The sequence below is a fragment of the Perissodus microlepis genome, chromosome 12, assembly GCF_051167445.1.
Source record: "Perissodus microlepis isolate ML-2025 ecotype Zambia chromosome 12, ASM5116744v1, whole genome shotgun sequence".
NCBI classification, from domain to species: Eukaryota; Metazoa; Chordata; class Actinopteri; order Cichliformes; family Cichlidae; genus Perissodus; species Perissodus microlepis.
Window position 1 is genome coordinate 16,966,431 of NC_140472.1, and position 20,042 is coordinate 16,986,472.

The window sequence follows — 20,042 nt, forward strand, 5'->3', positions numbered from 1 at the left end:
TTTGAACTGCTCTTTTTCTAGGGTGGAATGATTGTAATCACACATCTTTCATGACTTTAAAAAACAAGAATTTGGTATACAAGTTTGGATTTACATTAGATTTTCTCTAATTCACACAGGGTCAAAAGTTTAGATACAGACTCACTCACTTAAATCTTTTAATAAATGATGCTGAAGGTTCTATTAAGAGTGTTATTTTGAAAAAGCCAAGGCAATATTAACTTCACATTGGTGATCATGATTTATTACAACTGGTGCTTTCTGTTTGCCAGCACAAAAGTGATTTGTTTTGATGGTACTAAGAACAATGGGAAAGTCCAAGGAAGTTGATATAAGAAGAAGAACTGTGTATTTTACAAGTTGGGAAGATCTCTTGGCGCCATTTGTTAATGACAGGGTATCTCAAGATCATCAGTTTAAACAATGATGTGTAAGTATAAGTTACCCTCCCATGACAAGAAATTTGTTAGGATGTCCAGAAACAGCCCAGGAACCACCAAGGCTCAAACATGCTGTAAACTGCTGGAACACCAGCGTCACTGTCTACAGTCACCATGGACTGAGAGGGCGCTGACCAACAAAGAACTTTTTACTGGTCAGATGAGATTGAGCTATTTGGCCACAATAACAAGAAGTATGCTCAGATGAGTAACAGGGAGGCTTTCAGAACACTATACCAGCTTTAAAGCACAGTGGTGGTAGCATCATGGTCTGTGGTTGTTTTGCTGCCACTGATGCTGGTACATTGCAAAAAGTGGATAGAATGGTGAAGAACGAAGTCTACCACCAAATTCTTCAACTTCATCTCAAATCAACAGCTAGACAGTTGAAACTTGGACACAGTTGGATGTTCCAGTAAGACAGTGACCCAAGACACATATCAAAACTGGTCATAGAATGGATAAAGCAGGCTAACATTAAGCTTCTGGAATGGCCTTCCCAAAGCCCTGAGCTCAGCATTACTGAGAATTTGTGGACTATGCTTAAAAGTGGGGTCTGTGCCAGAAAACCAACTAATTTAAATGAACTGTATCAATGCTTTCATAAACAGTGGTCAAATATCCAACCAGAGTTATGCCAGAAGCTTGTTGATGTCTACCAAAAGCATCTGGTTACTGTGTAATTTACTAAGTGACGTTCATCCAAATATTAGTCTGGGTGTATGTATATATTTGAGCCTGTGTGGATTACAGAAAAACCCCATTCAAGCTTTTTGGACCCAATTCTTGCTTTTTAAAGTCATCTAAGATGTATCCTGTACAATCAGTCCACTCCAAAAAAAAAAAAAAGAACAGTTCAAAGAAATCACTGCAAGCCTAAATTTACCATAACTTTCATACCTATTATTATCGTATCTTAACTACACTTGCATATTAACTTTTTAAAAGATATTTAACATTTGTAAACTAGCAGAGTTAGAGGAGTAGCCAGAGACATGTATTGAAAGGCCATTAAATTTAGACATCTATTCCAAAATACCAATACAGTCCTAATGTTTCATGCCCCTTCTACCTTTCAATGGAAATGAAGTTAAAATGACTGAAAATAGAACTCACTGATTTCTGGTTTTGCTTGTTTGTTTGGTTGGTGAGGTATTTTTATCATTATAATGTTTCTGGGCAATGTAAAATTCATATTAATATACCATTGTGTTTTCTAGAATTTTCCCTCAAGAGAATTTTGTAATAGTTCACATTATAAGTACTTTTTTGACATCATTAGTCAACAAGGAGAATATTCAAAGCATATTACTCTAATTTTGTTGCCTCTGTCCTCCTTTGATCATATTGGAGAGGTTCTTGCTGTCATTTTGTGGACTTCAAAGGCAATCAGGCCGTTAAAGTCTTTGCCATCTCCTGCTGAGCAAACCAGAAGTGTCCAAACAGACCTTGACCCTTAAAATCTTCAGTGGAGCCTGTTTGAATCAGTTCTGTAAAGGAAGGTAAAGATGAATGGAGAGAAAGAAAGCTGCACAGGAGATGGCCGGAGGGTGAGAATGTCAGCAAGATAATGACAGGGAGTAAAGGAGGGAAACATTCACGAGTAGTGGATTATTCCTTATTGGTGTATCTCTGTGATCAGTCTCCCTTTGGCCCTATATTTTCTTTCTTGATTATATATCTAAAAACCTGAGGCTTCTTGGTTTACTGATATCTACGGGGGTAATTTCTCTCTTGTGGCTGCTTCTAGCTTGAGACACACAACCAAACTTTTAGACATAAAGGATTACAAAGGCTTCATTATTATGATTAAAAATGCTTGACATCACATTCTTTTTATAAACCCTTTGTTCTGTCCTCACTTCTTCATTAGAAAGATCCAAATTGTTTTCTGCCCACGAGAGCACAAATGACAAGTAAACGACTTTGGTAGCTAAAGGACACCAATATCCTCTAAGTAGGGCAAGTCTGGGTCAGTCACCTGCCTGATGACAATTTGTGTGAATGATCCCATTGTGGACGCTGGATGTTTTAATCAGGTATGTACTTGAAACTTTATTTTATGTAGAGTCAACATTTTGAATCACTCTAACATCTTCCACATGCAGTCATTTTTACCAGAAATGCTATAAGGAAATTTTTTTTAACTCACTCCTGTGGCCACTGTGTCCAATATGTGTCTCCTTTGAAGGTGGCACAGTTTCTTCATTGGGACATCTCAGCCTGGCTTGTTAACCTGCAGCAGGAGGGGTCTTTGCACGCCAAGACAGTTCCACAGATCTGGAAAGCCCAACATCTTTGGCTGAGTTAATAATGACATGAAGTAAACATTCACTGAAAAGTGACTTCATAACCAGCCAAATTAAACAACAGGAGTTTGAAGGTTTACAGTGTGGTTTTGACCACTTGTGTCCACATTTTGATTAAAGTGTTCCCATTTGCAGCGATACTGGCTCACTTGAGTGAGTCTTTGCATATTAATATAAAGTGGAAACACTGGAAATTATATGTAGCCATTTGGACCAGTTATTTACACCGTTATATATACATACCTATACATTACTTTTACACTGTATGTGTAAGTACCTAACATAACTTGGTAGTGACCAAGGCTCAATTTTTCTTGTTCAGAAAAAAATGGTTTTGCTCTACATATTCTGGTTATCAACAATGAATCAGTTCACTTCATCAAAGTCACCCTTTTTTGTACTTTGCTATAAGCACAGTAAACTTTTTATGCTAACTGTTCAATTAATATTTTGCCCATAAATCTATGTGCAAATGTGGCAATCTCAAGGCTTTAGTCACTGTCTTTTTATAAAGTATGATGCATTTTATTTTGCAGTGAAGGTGTATTCAAAATCACAAATCCATGAAAGCATCTGAAAAATGTCCTGTTCATTCCCACCGTGACTGTTTGGTTTTTTTTTTCAACATTCTTGTATTTACATTTTTAATTGAATATTGAGTATATAAATCTAGTTTATAGTACCACCATTTCCCCCGGGATAATGACCAAACTGTCTGAAAACATGTAAATATGCTATGCTTTCAGAAACACGTGAATTTGTAGTGCAAAGTGGTTGAAGAGTTTGAGTTCCTCTATCACTTCTAGGAAAACCAAACAGTTTTTCCACTTTGGCAGATGAGACGGTCACAGAAGTCCAGCAGGCATGTTTCCAGTAATGAGTGGGGACGTGAGCTCTTCCACTTCAACCCTCAAAGTTGCCATAGGAGGATGGAACAACACAGATACTGTAACAGCTTGCACTTGTACAGCTGAGTGAACCCTGGTGATAAAGAAGAATAGCAGACATAAGTACAGCAGATCTGAACAAATGTTAGAGCTCTTATGATATACAGGTGTGGGGTCAGCACATACATCCACATGTAGCTGTTTCATGAGCACTTGATGACGCCTCGCTCCAACCAATATTTATTCCAGCATTGTTTGTAGGAAACAAATCACAAATGGAGGCAATTGTACTTAATTACTTATGATTACACAGCACATCATGCCTAAGTTCACCTGATTATTCATATTTCTCTGGCAGTGCAGAGAATCAGGTTTATACAGCTGTAAAGCTTTGTGACTGTATTTTGCAGGGTTAGTGTTGAAAAATTGGCTCTCTGACAGATGGACTTATGAACACCTACCAAATTGCATAAAACTATCATTGGTTAAATTCCCATTAGAGTAGATGTCATAAGGACCACATCTGGCCATCTGTCACAAACACACAGTTTCACAAGGTGAAAATAATACTAGCTGTGCTGCCTGTAGTAAACAAGATTTTCAAGACACACAAGACACATAATAAATCCTGGTGTGCAGAACTCAGAAATAAATTGATTCTTGTATATTTACTGAGTTTTAAATATTAGGGGTTGCACAGTGCTATGTGGAAAGCTGCTGAATATCTTGTGCACGGTACAATTAAGATTCTCCTAGATCCACAAGAAGACTAACATCTTTGATTTATCATGACTCTCCCACATAACCATAACTCACTTTATTGGTCTATAATCCTCTTTGCAGGGACATTTCCCTCAGCCTTCAACTGGTCTGACTTTAAGTGACTCTTAGTGTTTCATCTGTTTTATTGGTTTTCTTTAAAAAGGAGGCTGTACAATATTATATTTGTTGTTGGACTGTAGTCCTGTACTAATGTTGGCATTATGCGTAGTGTATCCACACTCATTGAAACCACAAGGCCCTTCCTGGCAAAGTAACATGTATGACAGAAGTGTAACTCATAGAACTGTGGTGAGACACAGCTGGTCAAGGTAAACATTGAAAAAAAAACATTAAAAAAAAAACAAAAATTGTCAGATGCCCATCTTAGAGTGACACTCATGGGTGTAGCCACAAATTGAGAAATAATAACATGAATAATCTCCAGCTGTATCAGAAATTGTACCCCGTGGAGAACGGCTGTGGGAATTTAGAACACAAGCATCTTCATAAGACTGATGAAAAGTCTAACAGAAAAGAACTGTTTCTAATTAGTATACAAGCCTATGATTTGATTTATTTACTGGCCTGCAACCCTTTGGCACTCCAGCTGAATTTACAGTAAAATCAACAAAACACTGATGTACAGGGCTGCAATCACACAATTTTCACACTCAGTTAACCAAAGGATTTGGTGTTGCGCAATGAAAACAACAGTTATGCTATGCTCAGAGTATTGTTTTCTTCTAAAGAACTGAGAAATAGTAAAAAGCTAGAGGGACAGTATAGGCATGCTCATTGCCAGGTTGGGTTTTCTACCGTAGACTGTATTGACAAGCATTTCAAGGGCAGTCATGTTAGTTTTGTTTTGGGGTTTTCTTTGGAGTCTTTTGAAGTTTGGGAGTTTTTAGTTAGCAAGACTAGCAAGTTTAGTTAGCAAGTTGTAACCACAAAATGTACAGTTGCAATGCACAGACACACATTTGTGCTATTTGTTGCTAAAAAACAAAAACAAAAATCAAGCTAACAAAATAACAGTCTGCACCACACAGTAGAACATATTATTTTTCACATAATACCATGAAAAGTGCCTTATAGGGTCCAATTAGCAGAGGGGAGGCCAAGCAGGCAGCAAATGGCTAAGGCTGTCATCACGTCTGTCAGTCAAAGGTTTGGAGAGAAATTATCTGAATATCAGGAGCGGGACCACGCCTCCAAACACATTATTATTGTTATTATTAGTGGTAATAGTTGCCTAACAAACATAAGATCCCTGTTTTGATGTCGAAAGGAAACACAAATCCCTCTGGGGTTGTGTCAGGAAGAGTATCCGGCATAAAAATCAGATAAATCAAACATGCTGATAGCTTTGCATGTTTGATTTGGCAGACCCCTTGTGGATAAAAAAAAATAAGCTTTTATTAGTATAACAGTAGTAGTAGCAGCAGTATTCCATAATAATTTCAGTTGATGTAACAAAAGAATTTCTGAAATACTGAATAAATAAAATAAATTTCATTCTCATGAAGCTGTAGTCTGTCTGACCTCTTTCCCTGGTGCAAGTTGGAAGAATCAGCACGTCATGTGCGTCATTTTTAAATGAACCTTCAATACACAAAACAGAAATCTTGTCGTGGGAAGCTCAAATCCATGCATACGAAGAGTTTCCAAATATCACTTGCACTCTGATAGCTTTATTTCCTCAAACTGTTTGTTAAGAAAACATATCCGTGAAACAAATCTTTTTCTCCGGGACTTTTTAACACATGCTTGTCAGATCACAGAAGTAAAAGGGTGAGTAATAATCCAAAGTGTAAACTGTGTTCCCTTTTTATTTATCTATTTTCATAACAGGATCATTTAGCACATACATTGCAGGATGACCTCGCCTTATTCCCCAAACAAACTCAGTGCCTGGATAGCTTAAGCATCAAATCAGTCACGCATACTGGGGTCATGGCACTGATTTTTAAATATTACTTTGAGTTGAAACCAAGCAGGAAAGGCCACCACTTCTGAAACGTGCCCGTGCTGAGGTAGATGGCAAAGAAAATGGAGTATCTGATACACAAAGTGATTCACAAAGAAAACAATGGGATCCTTGATTCATCCGCTTCTTAAGAAGCACTTAATAGTGCTAAAAATACCTTTAGCCACAGATGCAACAAGGATAACTGAATGAATGAAGATAACTGAACCCTATCAGTTTCAGAAACATGCTTTATACATTATTACTGTTCAGACTGACACTTAAAAAACTGTTTATTAAATCAGGAAGTCTGACTTGACAAGTTAACCCTGCTGACGTCTACAATCATTCTTAGATTAAAGCTGTAAAGAAAAGTAGAGAATACTACTTAATACTACCTAATAACCCTACTATTTATACTTACAGAGTTCAACCATGGAAGGGCTATCCTGACCCCCACCAGTAACAACCTACAACTGGGCAACAGGCAGCCTTCTATGCCAACCATGGCAAATAAGCCAAAACAAACTAGAGAAGATAACAGTCAAAACAGGTGAGAGACTTTTACACCCTTGAATCAACTTTGTACTGAAATTAACACTCATACATGCAATTGATTGCACAAAATATGGACCAAAGTACCTAAACATGGAAACCCGTGGCCTGAAGCTCCTGGCACACAGTTTTTGTGCAGATGTTGATTCCATAATAGGTCAAGTAATAGATTAAGAGTGTTTCCCAATACTTTTGTCCATATAGTGTACATTTACACTTTCTTTTTAACCCCGTGGTGATCAGTTACATTCATGTGACTAACAATATCTCTTCATCTTACAGGATGAGCAGCAGATCAAGCCCCTGGAGGTCAGAATCACACGCAAATCATTAAAATATTCACGAAATAACAGAATAGTTAAGTTAAATAGTTAGTTGTCATGTGCAGGTTTATGCTTTTTAATGTGCAAAGATTTTCTTAAAGTACGGAGCCCAGCTACATGTGCGTAAAAAACATATCCACTGTTCTCTAAAACAGGATACAGTTTATTCTGAATCACTAACAATTACCTCTTTGTTACAGAGAACTATGGAGATCTTATATTCCAAAATGTCCTTTGTCTATGAGATTATTTTGTTCCACACTGTTTGGAAATGTTTTTCTCTTTTATTCCAGTTGCTGCTGAGTCTCCTCATCATCATTATTTTTTTCTGTCCATGGGTGTGACTGGTATGTGATGCAATGACGAAAGCGCTGTGCGAAGAGCAACATTTGCAGTAAGATGGTTGATCACAGCAAGCCACAGTGGCCTTTAAGATATATAATATTTTGCAAGACTGCACATGTCAAACATATGCTCAGTGTTTTGTCATTTCCAGTCAGATAACAAAGATTCCCTCATTTTTGTGATCATTGAGAGATCAGTTCATATCCAGGAATATTTTTCTTTTTAAACTTGCGTGTTCTCTCAAATAGAAATAGACAGGACAAAAAGACAAGCTTTCTCATGTGGGAACGGAGACTGGGAGAGCTACAAAGGCTCCTCTGTCCCCTCCTGCTCTCAGACATGAGTCAGGCTGAGAGAGGCTTGTCTCATAGTAACAGGCCTCCCTGCACTTAGCTTTGACTCCACAACAGCAACAAGCGGATAAATATGAGTCTTTATTTTACTCATACATGTTTAAAGACCAGAAACGTCTTTTCTGGGTTAATCTGTGGTTAACAATCAATTTCTTTCTAGTGTATGCTCTCATCTTAGTCATCTTAGCTGAAGAAAAGTGATCAAAACAAACTGATAACAGATGTTTGAACTGGGCCCGCTTGATTCACCAACTCAGTTTCTAAGAATGACTTGAAAAGCAACATATATCATGGTGTTATCTCTCTGTTATAGAGGCAGTGCTCAACAGTGCCACTGATATTTATCCATTGACTGTTTTTACATTTAATTCTCAAAGTACATGGTGAAAAATGTCACTTATGCTTTACAGATAGCACAGGTGTTTAACCCAAACACGTGCAGAGGGGTGATAGCTCGCTCACTGTGAAATATTTTCTTTTTCCTTTTTTTGTTTGGAGAAGTCATGAGAATGTTTGGACTGACATTCACGAGTCTGTTTATAGGTCATTTCCTTTCAGAGAACCAGGTCCTCTTCATCTTAAGGCACCGGTCTTCAAAAGTCTGGCTGTATACCCTGCCAACCTTTTTTCACAGTGTTACCTCACTTTATCAGACTCAACTCATCATTCTCAGCCACTTAGGACCACTGCTAGTACAATTATTATGTATTAAGAATGATACACATGGCTCTTTATCATCAAGTACAGCAGCTGTGGTCAAACTGAGGATTTGGCAACACTGATGAGTACCTAAAGATATGACTTGAGGGAAGACGTTGTGGTTGTACAGCAGGATTACAGACTTTTGTAGACTTTGGAGTGTCCTTTTCTTGCACACTCATCGCCCCATGCGGCCCCTTGTTTTGTGACCCGAAGTCTTCATCAAGGGCTGGTAACAAGGTCCATATGTGGTCACTTCCTCCCTCTGCTGCCCTAATGTGAGAAGTCTGTATTAACGAGGGACCAGGCTCCATTGAGTAACTCCTAAAAGGAAGAAGAAAAGCACAAGCAGAGAAGTTAAGGTGTCCAATAACTTTCTCTGATGCTGAGATGCACACGAAGCAGCAGATCTGGAACTTTTTTGCTCCCTGTCAGAGACTGTGCAAGCAATCACTGGCGTCTGTTGAGGCTGAACACAACCAGGGATGTAAAGCTGAAAGAAACAAGTTATCCACATCTCTGTAACAATTGAAATTTTAATAGCTTTTAAAAGCGATAACAGTTTGAGACTGCACCTACACCAAGTGAAGTCTTGAACCTCTTTAGTTTCTGTGAAATATTAGTGTCTCAAATGACAGATCTCAACCTGAAATCATAGGACTTTGCATAACTGTAGATCAATATACTCATGGCAGTTGTTAACCTTGCCGGCTTTCAAAATCATATAGGGTTGCACTCAAGCTTCTGGTGAAGTCTTTTTTTTTTTTTGCTATGCATAAATGCTCTTTGCAAAAGATGTGACACAAAGGCCCCCGATGCACATTGATTGTGTCATGTCGATCCAGCGGTGAGAAAATAATTTGTCATAGGGATGAATGTGCTGCAACTAAATTAAAGGTGAATGCTTTCCTTCGAAAGCATTCACCAGATTTTAACAGCTTTTTTGAATTGCTCGCCATCTGTTTATTACTTACTGCATGAGACCTCATATGATTTTGCAATACAGGCCCGACGGGAGAGAAATATAAACCCAATGGAAAAGGAGGCAAGAAAAAAACAGCCAGTTGAGACCAACTTATCCAAGAGCCTTGACTTTGTGTTGCTTTGCATTGTGAATGATGTGAGCAGCAATCTGACAGTGATATCAATCCATTATTTGCTACTTACAGGACTGAAAAATAATGGTGTACAACACACATCATGCATTTGTTTGTATTTTTTCCCATCGAGACCATTTGGATCTAATTAAAGACAACATGAAAACAGTTCTTTTCATCTGGGAGACTCAGACGCAAGAGAATGATTTACTGCTAATAATAAAATCAGAGGAGAGTATCCCACTGAAAGGGATAAGCCAATGATCATTCATACAGAACATTAATTACAAATCAGATCAATAGTGATGTTCACTTTCCCATGAATGCAGACAAAGGACGCTGTGAGTTATTGACATATGTTAGAGGATTAACAACACATTCTTCAAAAGCATTGTTTGTTTATTACAGTGTGAAATGTTTTCCGGTCATTCTCTGCATGTAGCAGACAAAACACTTCCACAATCCCCAAATGTGCCATATTTTGTGGTCTCTGGTGCGTCACTGTGGCAATCTGTCTCTACGTGTTTTGTCACATGACAGTAACCAGTGTTGGGTAAGTTACTTTAAATTAGTAACTTAGTTACATTACTAGTTACTTCTATCAAAAGTAACTCAGTTACTTCAAGTTACTCGTTACTTTCAGAGTAACTAGTTACTAGGGAAAGTAACTTTGGTTTTACTCAGAATTCTCTTGTTAATGTGTTGCTTCCGTAACCCAGCAAGATTGCCAGTCTTCTAGCTTGCTTACTTGCCACAAGTGCACTGTGCCACCTACCAATAGAAAGGAAAAAATAATGTGCACATTTCCACGAGAGAAATCCCACACCTGATTCTATCCTAGCCTGCTTTTTACATCCAACACAAAAACTGCAGTCGTGGTGCTTTCAATTGTACTCAGAACTCGGAAATTCTGCCTTCTGAATAGGAAGATGTAGGTAACACCAGACTGCAGATGAGCTGCATACATGGCTGGACTGGGACAGAAAATTGGCCCGGGCATTTTGACTAGAGACTGGCCCACCATTATAGGAAAAATCATAAAGCCTTTGAATGAAAATAAACACTGTTGTGACAGTGATGTACACTGTTCTGATGGTATATATGTATCAATCTATCAATTGTTTGTTGTAAGACTCAGATAATTATTTTTTTTAAAAGTGAGACATTTTAAATGAGAATAAGAAAGTATTTACTTTTGCCCCCCTTTCCCTTTTAATGCCCTACATGGACCCCTGGCAACACTTTGCTAGACCCGCCCCTGCACAGTTACCAGCTGTCAGCTACTTAGAAAAGGATCCTGGTGTTATTTGTCTCTCAGAAACAGTTCATAACTTCCCTTCAACTCATTCATGTCACCTAAAAGGTAAACCTGTTTCTCCATCACCTGTTCAGCTCTGATGATTCAGTAAGGACATCTCCTGGTTTCATCTTCATGTTTCCCTCTCACCAGATAACCAAACCGATATCATGACCAGCAGCTTTACAGCTGTGGCTCCAGCAAACATCAGCGGATACTAGAAATTAATATTAAATAAATTCTAACAACAGCTGATCAAGCTTAAACGTGCTGCTGTTGTTTAGCGCGACACCCGCTGGTTTCCTCTTTCTGGCGCAAAGTGGGCGATAAATAAACAAGAGAGAAAAGCCGATCAGCTGATCACTGATCAGTTTCATGATTGAAGTAGAATCATGAGAGGGAGGGTGAGAGAATGAGAGAAGAAGAGGCAGCCGTGCAGCAAAGACAGAATAACTCCAGCTTTGTGTCTTTTTCATTGTAGCTGAAGTCCGGGACAAACTGTTCCTTTTCACCTCAATACGAAACGCGTAATATTTTCTCTGAATACGAGACGATTCCGTTTTTTACGGGACGGTTGGCAACTCTAATAATTAACCTTATGAACAAAATAAAGTTCAACATCAGTAACATAGCACCCACCCAGCTGTATAGAAACTCCGTCATGCTAGCTAGCACGCAGTACGAAAAAGTCAGCATAACGAAAATAAACTCCACCTAAACTTGGTTCATATCTGACCCAGATGGACTGCAGGTTATAACTTCTTACCTGAAGTTCAGTTCACCTGACACTCTCGGACCAGCGGCTGCTTCGGGTCTCTCCTCTTGCCTCCCTTTTCCTTCATCCACCTGCTGGCTTCCACCACTTGCTAATGTTATTGAATCTGTGGAAGCTCCGCGATAGCCACTACACGAAGTAACGAATAACGAGCCTATTTAAATCCCAGTAACGAGTAACGCGTTCCCGGTTTTGGCATAATAACTAGTTACCGTGCTCGTTACCACAATAATAACGTAGTTACTGTAACGCGTTACTTAATAACGCGTTAGTCCCAACACTGACAGTAACACAACGACACCCATATGCAAGGCCAATGGTCGACGGCAAAGGGGATTCCCTTAATACTAGACCATGCTTTGAAACTTTGAAACACTTAAAAAGGATACAATTATTCTACACAGTTCGGTAATTACCAAAAGAGGACAACTGATGGCTATTAAAGTAATAATCATGAGAATAAAGGTTAAAATTCAAGTTTTCCTCACTAGACATCACATATTCTGCAGTCTGTTGAAGAAATTATTAGGAATTCCTTATTTTGCTAAAGTGCAGTGCATATGACATCTGTTGACAACGCTCATTTGTCCCATAGGCAGTATAAAAGATGGGCGTAGCCTCTGTGACTTCACCCACTGGTTAACAAAGCTCCGTTATGAAGCCTTGAGTTGAGTTTTTGCCATAACCATCTTGGTGTTTTGAAACTGGTGAGGGGTGGATCTGACTGAGAAAACAAGGACACCACATACTCACATTGCCTACTGACTTGTGATTGACAAATTGTTAGACAATGAGCATATTCTGGATAAACTCTTAGAATGATCACCCATCTGTCCATTTATTCAATTCAATTCAATTCAATTCAACTCAACTCAGTTTTATTTATATAGCGCCAAATCACAACAACAGTCGACTGTGATTTATCAGTCCATTGATATCCATCCATTTTCTACCCTTTTTCCAGGCTGGGTCACTGGGGCAGCAGTATAAGCAGAGAGGCCCAACTCCTACCAACTCATCTGGGGGAATACTGAGGCATAATCTCTCCAGCATGTCCTCTAAGTGGGCGTTCCCAGAACACCTCACCCAGGAGGCATCCTAATCAAATGTCAGATGAGCAATGTCACTCCACCCTTTTCCTGCTGAGAACACTAGCTTTGGACAAACCCTGGTGCTCATTTTCGCTGCAGACTGCTCAGGTGCAAGCTGGAGTTCACTAACTGATGAAGCCAAGAAAACTACGTCATCCACAAAAAGCAGAGACAAGATCCTGAGTCCATCAAGGTGGAAGCCTTCCACCACTTGTCTCCGCCTTGAAATCAGTGACAAACCTATGGCAGCTAAATAGCTCGTAAACACAGGTCAGACACCCCATACTCCCAAAGCACCACAAACAGGATCCCCTAAAGAACACAGTCAAATACCTTCTTCAAGTCCATAAAGCACATGTAGACTGGTTGATAAATGGTAAATGAACTGGTTTTTATGTAGTGCTTTTCTACTCTTCTTGAGCATTCAAAGCGATTTATACAACACGCCTCATTAACCCATTTGTACACATTCATGCATTCTTGAGTTCAAACATTGAAAAAAGTGCTTGTATGAATGCGTGTGATAATGAGAGTTAGTACCTTCAAACTCTGCTTTCTATCTAACATTCACACATATTTACACTCTGATGGACACATCAGAGAGCAACTTGGGGTTGGGTATCTTGCTTAAGGATACACTGGCATGCAAAGTGGAGCAGTCAGAGATCGAACCACCAGCCTACTGATTAGTAAATGACCTGATCTACTTCCTGAACTAGAGTCACCCCGGACTCTCACACTTTGGGCAAACATCCATACACACGAACAAGATAAAGAGCTGGTCCAGTGTTCCATGAACAGGATGAAAACCTCACACCTCATTATTCCTTCTGAATATTAGGTACAAATAATAGATTTGTGAATGACCAAAACTTATTAAAAGAACTTCAAGTACGCAATATGACAGTTATGACCTGAAACTAGTGTCTAAACTGATTAAGTCATCAGGGGAGACATTTAATGAGGTCACAGAGCAAGAAAATCAAGAACCAAATTACTATACAACTGGAAGTCTTTGTGCAGCCAGAGTAGTAGTCCACTGCTGGCCATAAAAAAGAATGCAGGTTCATGGCATTTTCATTTGTGAAACATGAAAGCTGGAAGTCTATCCTTTATACCAGGTATGGGCGGTTAATTTTTCCAAAGGCCTAAATGAGAACCTGAGGCTGCTGTCGAGGTTCTGCACTAATAAGCTGAACTCAGTTCTGCTCAATATTCTTTTAATTTATTCAAAAGCTAGTTAGTATGGCCATCCACAACAGTCCCAGTTTCTTGTGTGGCCCCTTGGGAACATTAATTGCCCACGTCTGTTTTATCCTGCCTGTTCTTTCTTCTGACCAGCTGTGTGCAGCCCTGATTTTTGTGGGTTGGCCTATACTTATGAGCAGCTGCCTAAACTAAAAAGTTGGTATAAACCCAATAAAGATGTGCTTAACAGTGGTGTCTGATATTTAACTGTGCGTCCATCCATGATACAGAGAAGATTGACTCATATAGAAGTAGGGTCTGGTATGTAAAACATTTTACATTTGCAGTCATCAGGAAATTAAGCTTGGCTAAATTGTCTCACCTTCCTACAGAACAGACTGTGGTTCCCCTTTTAAAATGAAGGTCAGTAAAATGGTGACCATAACACACAAAGAATGAATTATGGGAGTAAACGAATGAATTTAAGGAATAAGTAAGACACAGATTTTTTTTTTTCCTAAGACCTGAACTTGCAGGAGCGCTAACTGTGCAAAAAGCAGAGCCAAGGCCTCAGTGATGAGGTCTGTGAGTCCTACTCAAGTACAAAAGGCATAATGAGGAACACATGGTGTATGCACTAAGAGCCAAGTGAGAACTTAGGTGAGTAATACACAGAGACTTCTTATTCCACTGGTCTGTTAAGAGAGCTTTGCACACAAAGAGAGCATAAAACATGATGCTGAGTATAATTACGTTTGTTTCATTTCCCTCAGTATTCTGTCTGTTTCCTCCATCTAGTGGCCAAAGCATATAAAGTTCTCCAGTAGCTTTAACTACTTTGTAAAATAACCTGTTGCCCAACTTGGAGATTTTTTCATCTGTTTTGAAGAGCAAGATAACATGTTATTGGGGGTTTTTTTGTTTTTTTGCATTGATATTTTTGTATATGCACAACAACGTATCTGTTATAGAGCAGTGTGCCAGTTTTTCACTGTCATAATTTAATTACTCCTCATTATAATTGCTATATTCATTCTGAGATTAAGTATCAATGCAAGTATATCTAAGAGGAAAGTCACGTGAAGACTGTTGGGCTCAAAGCACACTGGATTTTTCACATTACTGCACTCTGACTAGACCAAAATAAAGCCTCTGTGTGCTTCACTGCAAAGATTTGCTCGGCCATAATAAGATAAATATAATAAAATTAACATTTGATGGTGAAATTATTATTATTATTATTATTTTAAAGACTTTAACTTTGTCAGACTGCTCATGTGATCACTGCTCTCCATCCAACACAAGAGGGCAGTGTTTTCCCTTTGCCTAAAGGGAGGGGACAATCAGGTGAATATTTCTCAAGGTCAAAATTACACATCATGGAGCGTTTGGGCAGGTAACTGGGTCATCTAAAGGTTCAGCAAAACACTAAAAACCATTTCATTATGTAGCAACACTTTAGTAAAGAGTCCATAATATAGCACAGCTGTCCTAAAAAGACAGCTTAGCTTACATTAATAGCACTACAGCTCATCAGTTTCCCCACTTATGTCAAACATCAGCTCATCAAATCATCTGATGGTCTGCTTACTAAAAAATCCACTGTTTATGATTTGCTTTCGTAATTCTAATCACATCAGCTGAGACTGAGGGTGCTTCTGGCAGTGCAAGGAGATGTGTGATTAACAAGCCCCTCAGTGACAAGCATTACATACACATAAGCAAAGCAGACACTATACCAAAATGACAGAGAAAAAAGTCCGCCTGTCTAAAGCGGGAGCTGCAGTGGTTGCACCATTTGCTCACATGCAACCAGATGCATGCACACACACAGACACACACACTCAAAAACCATCTCTGAACTCATCCACAGGAAATGGATCTGAGCAGTGGAGGAGCTGAGTTTGCCGCACAGGCACACACGCGCATACACACACACACAGAACGCCTGCACCCCCATTGGTTGACGTCTCTCCACCCCACCGCAGGAGTCTCTGAGGGGTCTGCTGCAGTACTCTGCTCCAGGGGCCTGGAAACGCTGGAGTGAGCCATTTTTTCCCCCCTCTCTACTTCTATTTTTGGGCTGGATATCGAAGGTCCACAGCCTCCCTCATTTTCCACTGTTTTCCACAATACTGGTTCCCAGTGTGCACTGTTCGTATGGCATTCAGTTCCTTCTCTGCAGATAAAAACAGCAGGCCTCTAGCTCAGAGAGGCAATATGATACCACTGAGACAACAAGAATATGTGCAATAAGCTAGTGAGGAAGGACGCATAAATCGTGCCTCTGCTGCAGGGCCCAGGGGCAGCAACCCAGTGCTCAGCCAGCCATGTAGACTCAGGCCACAGCTAAAAGAATTTGGGAAGGACCCTTCCTGCAGCCCACACCCTCCCCCACCCTAACAAAAAGAAAGGATTTAACCAGTCCTCAGTCAAATGAAAAAGAAACAAGTTTTATTATTTCAAGTCAAAGCCAAAGGTCTTATTTTACATTTTCTGCTGTCTGTTGTGGGAAAGTGACCCTCAGTAATATGCTGTTTATGTGTAATTAATATAACTATATAACTAGTACAATGTAGCGAATACTTTATTTAATGCAGAGTAGCATACAGAAATGTCAAAAGCATCCTTGTTTAACCCTAGATCACATATTACAATGGCCATTTTGAGCTTCCAAGTGTTACACTGATGAAGGAAAACCCCGTAAAACATAAACAACAACAGTAATCATAAAAGGGTTGTTTATTCTGATAATAATAACTGCAAGTATAGCTGCAGTTCACGACTAGAGCTCAGCTGTTGCACTGATCTGTTCATAATGGGACTGAAGAGTTAACTTATACTGGCAAATGTCACAGGCTCTTAGAAAGTGCTTGGTAGAGTCATGAGTGTATAATGTGTAAACATGGGAAATCCTAATTGAAATGGCACAGTTAAAGGAAAATAAAAGGGCCAGCATCTCACGGGTTTGCAGCCACTACCTGCAGGGGGAATCAATCTCATCAAGCAAAGATCTCCAACCTCAGTCTGAGAGTAAAACACAAGAGTATCTGCCCACATTCATAAAATAGAGGGAGGTCCCTAATTCCACAATAGCCTATAGGGCTTCAGATTCATGTAAGAACCTGTCAGAGGGAAGAAGCATGTTTATGAATGAACAAACTGCTTCTCTGCCCGAGTTCATTGTGGTGTCTGTTTGACATGGGGATGGATAAGAAGTCCTGCACTTTAAAACTGCTGTGTGTGGTTTTTTTATGCATTTAGTTGTCACAGTTGCAAACATTAAGGAAAAAAACTAAACTTAATAAACTTGTGAAAAAACAAAGGCAGAGATGTTTGGGGGGAAATTCAGAGTTTGTAATCTGTTTGCAGGATCCACAATGTTTTACAGCTGTTTGGTGTGGCAGCTGATTGACAGCATGTGATTTTGATGTTGTTGTTGTTTTTGTTTTTTAAAGCAGTGGTTTCTGTTATCTCCGCGGCCTCAGAAATGGGTATCCGGCTTATTGATGGTGGGGAATGCCAGCGGGCATTAGAACAGCAAGCGGCCATCTGCCAGCCTAGCGAACTAGCAACCCCACCAGCTGCAGTCGCAAAACGCCCTACAAAGCAGGACATGCATGCAGCTTCTGACGTCTGCGGCCACACTGCGCTACAAAGCCCAGAAAAACCAGGAGCGGAAACAATGAGAATCAAGCTTATAGACGCCGCATAGGTCCACCGCTGGCAAGTTTTTTTGAGGGAAGAGGCTGCTGTTAAGTGCACATCAGTTCATTTCGGATGGCCGGTTTGCGCGAATATTTTTCCACGGTGAAAAAATCTACATAAAAAGACTCATGCAGGGGCACTTTAATACCCCGACATGGCGACGGCAAGAAAAGGGAGAGAGCTTTTTACTATTTTGGAAACTAGCGCGGACACAGAAAGTACAGCGGCGTGCGACAGCCAAGACTCTCCGCTTAACCTTTCGGCCGATGTGAAGTGGTTTGAGATTCCGTACAGAAAGCCAGACTCGGACGAGGAAGACGAACTGCGGGAGGAAGAGGAAGAGGAGGACGGCGGCGGCGAGGGGGAGAATGGATTCACGAGCACAGCAGCAGCCGCGGCGGCGGAGACTGCAGACGCGGCCAGCTTCATCGCAGGAGGAGGCTGCAACATAATTTTAGTCACAGGCAGCAATGGGCTCAAGCACGACGAGGAGGAGTATGCAGAGGACTGCTATTATTCTACCTCCACTAACTGCTCTGACACCACCTCGAACGATTCGGATATTGATTTCTCCGATTTGGAGGAGGAGGAGGAGCGCAGGAGTTTTTTCAGCTTTGAAGATGATTTGGATGAAGACTGCACTTCTCCCGACTTCTGGGGCGAGCCTGACCAGGTAATTTCAATCGAGCCCTTCTCCGCTGTCAGTGGCCCTCAGCACTCGCTGGGGGACGATGCTGACACCCGTGACTATTTCCGGATACTCTTCCCAGATTCTCTTTTTGAACACATGGTAGAACAAACAAACAATTACGCCCTCTATCGGCAAAGGAGGAGCGGAAAATCAGACCCCCACTGGCACCCAACTGATGTTAGGGAGATGAAAGCTTATGTGGGGCTGAATATTCTTATGGGCATCAATCAGCTTCCAGACACCGGCATGTACTGGGCCAGTGATATTTTCATCGGCAATGCGGGCTTTAAAAAGACAATGACGGCGAGGCGCTTTGAGAAACTCACCCAGTATCTCCAGCTGTGCGACCGTGAGTCAGAGCCCGTGCGTGGGGAGCGTGGATATGATGGCCTCTTCAAAATCAGGCCTCTCCTTGATGTGGTGGAGAACACCATGTGGGACGCGTACGTGCCCAATCGTTGTTTGACCATAGACAAGTGTGCCATTGTCACCAAGGGACGTTTCTCCCCCACCCAGTACATGTCCTCCAAGCCCCTCAGGAAGGGGCTGACAGTGTGGATGCTGTGTGACTCTCGCTCAGGCTACTGTCATCGAGCCAAGATCTACGTAGGCCGGCCCAGTGAAGACGAGGCAGCAGCCTGCCTCGGTTACAGAGTGGTAACCTCTTTAGTGCGCGGCCTGGAGGGTCAGTACCACCATCTCTTCATGGACAGCTTCTTCACCTCTGTGCCCCTCCTCCAGAGGCTGCTGAGAGACGGACAGTATGCCTGTGGGCCCACTCAGCCCGGGCGCAAAGGTTACCCAGAGGTCCTCCGCCCACGAAACGTCGGAAAGCTGTCCCAGGGCGAGTTCTACCAATGCCAGCGTGGCAACCTGGTTGCTACTGTGACAAGGGACGCCAAGGTGGTCAGCTGCCTGTCCACCAACTCCGCTCCAGGAATCGTGGGCATCAGTCCAGGCCGGCAGCAGCACGAGGCAGACAGATATGGTGAGAATGACAGCATAGACAGCTCAGGTTTGTCTTTTGGCGTGCCCCGACCTCTGCCCTTGCTCTTGTACCAGGAGAACATGAGGGGCGTGGACCTGTGTGACCAGCTGAGGGAGTGCTACCAGGTTGGCAGGCCGTGCAAGAAGTGGTGGCGCTACTTCCTGTGGTTCTATGTCAACCTGTGCATCGTCAATGCATACATCATCCTGAGGGAGAGCCGGGGGGGCGCGCCACCAGCGGGCTTCAACGGCAAGCAGTTCACCCAACGTCACTTCCGCGTTCGCCTGGCACAGCAGCTGATTGGAGACTACCAAGGGGCGAGGGGCATGGAGCGGGCAGCACGCAAGAGACACGCAGATTCACCCATAGAGTATGGACATCGCCTAGAGCGCATGTCGGAGCGCTCGCGCCGCTGCAGGAACTGCACCAACAAGGGACTGCGACATGAAAGCGTGTTCGGCTGCAAGATATGCAATGTCCACCTATGCAGGGGAGGGTGCTTCTCTGAGTTTCATAAATAGAAATGAACTGTTTTTGTTTTGTTTTTATATCCTTTGTGTAATCAAAC

At 41.2% G+C, this 20,042-nt stretch overlaps 1 protein-coding gene across 1 annotated transcript in view; it reads right to left on the reverse strand.

The window, feature by feature from the left end:
- LOC146376035 (DNA repair protein XRCC4-like) overlaps positions 1-18,903 on the reverse strand; it is a 52,911-nt gene extending 34,008 nt beyond the window's left edge. Inside the window, exons 1-3 of the mRNA XM_084945858.1 lie at positions 18,813-18,903; positions 8,730-8,963; positions 2,593-3,730 (exon numbers count right to left, since the gene is read on the reverse strand). The gene's annotated coding sequence lies outside the window, so the exon portion shown is untranslated. The remainder of the gene's footprint in view (positions 1-2,592; positions 3,731-8,729; positions 8,964-18,812) is intronic.
- Positions 18,904-20,042: the final 1,139 nt, after the last annotated feature.